This window comes from Peromyscus maniculatus, chromosome 16, assembly GCF_049852395.1.
Source record: "Peromyscus maniculatus bairdii isolate BWxNUB_F1_BW_parent chromosome 16, HU_Pman_BW_mat_3.1, whole genome shotgun sequence".
In the NCBI taxonomy this organism is placed as follows: Eukaryota; Metazoa; Chordata; class Mammalia; order Rodentia; family Cricetidae; genus Peromyscus; species Peromyscus maniculatus.
Window position 1 is genome coordinate 33808665 of NC_134867.1, and position 4457 is coordinate 33813121.

At 40.3% G+C, this 4457-nt stretch overlaps 1 non-coding gene across 1 annotated transcript; it reads left to right on the top strand.

The window, feature by feature from the left end:
• The first annotated feature begins 640 nt into the window (after positions 1–640).
• Trnaa-agc (transfer RNA alanine (anticodon AGC)) lies at positions 641–713 on the top strand. The gene has a single exon. It is a non-coding gene; the product is annotated as a tRNA-Ala (tRNA).
• The last annotated feature ends 3744 nt before the right edge of the window (positions 714–4457 follow it).

A 4457-nucleotide genomic window follows, 5' to 3' on the forward strand; every position in this document is an offset into this window, starting at 1 on the left:
AGACACTGATGTATGCTGATGAAAACAGAAAAGGAATTTATCAAGAGGTTGTTGGTTAGCCCCCAGGATTACTAGGAACACCAAAATGCCAGGCTTTGAAAACAGGCAGGAACACAGCTAGAATCACAACCTTGGCTAAACAAAGAAGGCTCCAGCTGAGTGGTTCTTAACCTTCCTACTGCTGCGACCCTTTAATACAGTTCCTCCTGTTGTGGTGACCCCCATCCATAAAATTATTTCATTGCTGTTTCATAACTGCAATTTTGCTACTGTTCTGAGTCATCTGATACGCGGCTCCCAAAGGGGGCCTCGACCCCACAGGTTGGGAAACACTGCTCTACCCCATCAGGCTTTTCTCCACCACCATGGAACAAGGGTGTTGCCAATAGCACTGGTGATGCCGTGAGATCAGGAGCCCATTCATGCTCTTGCCTAGTTACCCTTATTCTTTCCAGGTCAAATTTGAGACTGGTTCACATGGACATGTTGAAGTTTGGCTATAGGTGAGTCTGCAATGAACAATGCTGGATTTCTAAGTATTCTCCAGCATCCACAGAGCCAAGGCTCACCTTTCAGTGAATTTTATAAATAAAGGTAAAGGTTGAATGGTGGAGTACCATTAAAAAAATCATCTCTAGGGTTGGGGATTTAGCTCAGTGGTAGAGCGCTTGCCTAGCAAGCACAAGGCCCTGGGTTCGATCCTCAGCTCCAAAAAAATAAAAGAGGTGAACAGAGTTAAAAAAAAAATCATCTCTAATATTATACAGTATTATATGTAACCTTACTAAAATAGCGAAATTAACTAAAGTCTTGGTATCCAAACAGAAAATCAAAATAAATATATAATTTCTAGGAGATCACAAAGTCAGTTGTGAACAAATTCTAGGGTTCTATTAATTCCTGAGGAGAATGTCAACATTCAGTATACACTATGACATCTTTCTGTTTAAAAAAAAATGTATGGAATTAACTTTTTTAAGAAATATTAAAGATGCAAAGATGAAAAAGACAAAACACCACTTGACCAAGAAGTAGGCGCTAACAGTCAACATCCACCTAACCATCCTTTCATCCATGTGGACAGCACCAAAGCGAGGTACTTAATCCAGTGAAGGCTCTTCTGTCTGAGGCAGAAGGATGGAGAGGGAGGCTCTTTCATGGTCCTTCCTTAAAGTGATTTTAAATGTATTTAATAGAATAAAAAAAATAAAAGCCTAGCTGGATTTCATGGTTTTTCACATTGTTTCCTTAAAAACAAACAAACAAAAAAAAATGAAAAAACCTCTCTAAAAGTTTATTAAGGGGATAGGGAAAGGAATAACTAATAACAGTAAAGATGTTGAAATGACATATGGAAACCCACTATTTTATAAGCTCTGTGTGTCTGTTTGAGAAAGAGAAAGAGAGAGGGAGGGAAGGAGGGAGGGAGGAGAGGAGGGAGGGAGGGAGAGAAAGAGCACTTGATTGGAGTTCTCATACACAGAGGATTCTGCTCCACTCAGAAGCCATAGACTGGGGGGAGGGGAGTTAAAAACAAACAAATAAACAAACGCAGGGCCAAGTGTAGGATATCTCCCTTAGAGTAAGTGACAAGTGTCCCGGAGGCTACTGTCATTGCTCCTGGTTGCCCATCAGAACTTGATTGCATGGCCCCATTGCTGAAGGTCCCTTAAACATTCGTCACAGGACATGACAAATCAAGTTAATATTGACCAAGAAGCTTCCTCCCCGCTGGCCGGTTCTCATAGTACTGGAAGGCGCTACGTGGGCTGCTGGGGAGCAGGGAGTGTCATCAACAGTCTTACCTAGCCCGGAACCCTGTGTTATGAGGGTAAACAAATACATTCTGATAGTGCTTAAGACCGGTTCCTCATTAGAAAACACACGCTTGATACTGTTAATCTGGCTAAGAATACATAGTTAGGGAGTTGACAGGTCCCAAAAGTGAACTTACTCCTATTCTTCCCCTAAATGGACATAGCATCAAAGTAGCATCTAAATTTGTATCCCTAGACTCAGATTAATGCAGCTCTAAGACCTCATTAGACAACTTTCTTTGTACCGTGACCAGGGCCTAATGCAGAAACATGAAATTAGTCCACAGGCAGAAAATAAGTACCAATGGAGTGCTTTGCCACAAATGGGACATCTATGACACCCACCATCACCACCATAAGGCTCAGGGGCCATCATGGAAGAGAGGGCAGAATTTCTGACAGAGCCAGAGGTTGGGGAAGACTGGAGTGAAACAGTGTCTTCTGGATGTGAGGGAGCTGCAACACTCATGAACTCACAGCAACTGTGGTTGCAAGCACAAGATCAAGTCACTCAACATCCTATCATGGAGGGGAAAGAGCTTTGAGAGTCTCAACCCTTAACTAAGGAACTATGGACAGATGGTGGGTGGCTTCAATGTCAGTTTTCTGTAAGGATGTGGTTCCTGGTAAGCAGAGCATACTCAGTGGATAGTCCAATGCTCAAACGTACATTAACAACACAATTAGACTTGATGGATTATTTTTAAAAAGGAAACACAAAGTTGGGGGTGGATACAGAAGTGGGGGTGGATCGAGGAAGAGTTTGAAGGAGAATATGATCAAAATATACAATATGAGAGGGAAATAATTAAAAATTCTTGACTTTATTAAGATGATAAGGTCAACATATTTTTTAAATTTCAGCTAAATGGTTGAGTTTTAGGCAGCATTCATTTTTCATTGCTGTGAAAGACAATGACCTCAACATCTTGCATTTTTGTTGTGAGATATCTGTATTCTGTGTGAAGGTGTATTGCTGTGATTGGCGTAGCAAAGAGTTGAGTGGCCAATAGCTAGGAAAGAAGAGGTTAGGCAGGATTTCCAGAGACAGAGGATTCTGGGAAGAGGAAAGGAGGGTTGCTGGCTTGACAAGGAGAGGAGACAGGAGGTGCAAGATGGAAGAGAAGTAATGACACATGGCAGAACATAGATTTAAAAAAATACTGGTTAATTTAATTTATAAGAGATAGTTAAGGCAAACCTAAGCTAAAGGCCAAGCTTTTGTAATCAATAATAAGTCTCTAGGTCATTATTTGGGAGCAGGCTGGAGGGAGAGAAAAGACTCCATACATATGGTGCCCAACGTGGAGCCAAATATTTCAACATAGGACCTGAGAAAGCTTAAAAAATGTTCCAAACATGCAAACATGGAGCCAGATGCTGCTTCTTAGTCCCACAGTCTCTCAAGTGGGCTGTGTCACACAGAGACGAGGCTCAGGGTCACTGCTGTGGGTTAGAGCCAGCCAGCGCCAATTGTAGGGCCTCCCGGCAGGTTAAACCTTGGCTCACATGGTTCAAAATGCTGCAGGTACTTAGTAAAACGACATCTGACACAGAAAAACTCTAAAAAGATTTTTAAATGTGCTTAGATGCTAAAGTAAGAAAAAAATGAATAGACAGTCATAAAAAATTAAATAGTTTAAAAATAATAAAGTCTTTAAAGAGAGAGTAAAGTAATATAAAAAACAAGTCACATAAAGATGGGGAAGAAACAGGGTGTCTGGATCCTATAAGGTGCATTAGTGACTTTAAATTCTTAAATGCTAAGGCACAAAAAACATTAGCTGCTTAAAGACATTGGATTATGGAAACTGCTAAATTAAACCAACCTATATATTTTAAGAATGTCTTAGCTTCAAAATGAAAGTAAAACAATATGTTGCATTAGGGGAGAGGTTATGTCTTTATTTCCACAGGAAACAAAATGTTCTGGTTCCCTTCAAATTTAATAGAGATCATATTGGATTGGGGGAGACTTCATGAGGATCTTGGCTCTAGACATGAGGGGAAAAGCCAAGAAAGACTACATGACAGGTGATGTATATGCTGAGCCCCCTACTATGGGAACAGCACTGAGACTGGATGAGACGAGATAAATCTTGTTGGCTACAGAGTCTTTGTGACTTATTATTACATGCCATCCTTTCATATAACATGAATGGAGATTTATATTATGGTTTGGTTACACAGTCCAAACAGACTTATAAAGTTGGCAGATGTCTTTTACCTGCTCAAACATAGAACAAAAACATCATCTTTAGCTGACTTGTACACACTGTACATTCCATACTTGTGTTAATGAAGATATATATGTCACCTTTAAAAGTTTATATGTTTTCAGAGAAAAAGGACCAGACACAAATGAAGACAAATATCTCAGGTGATCTAGCCTCTCACAATGCCTCTCTTGCAGTTTCCACAAAATTCTGCATATAGAACAATTTCAAAGCTACTAGCTGAGATGGTCCAGCCTCACAGACTATCCAGCCAAAACTTCAGATAAAAGCTCTATACTTTCCTATCACACAGAGACTAAACAAAAAATAATACAGGTAGCTCTCCCAAGACTTGATCATTATCCCAACTTTCTCAGAGTCCCCTAAAGATGCCAAAGCCAAAGACAATAGGAAGCAGTCTAGT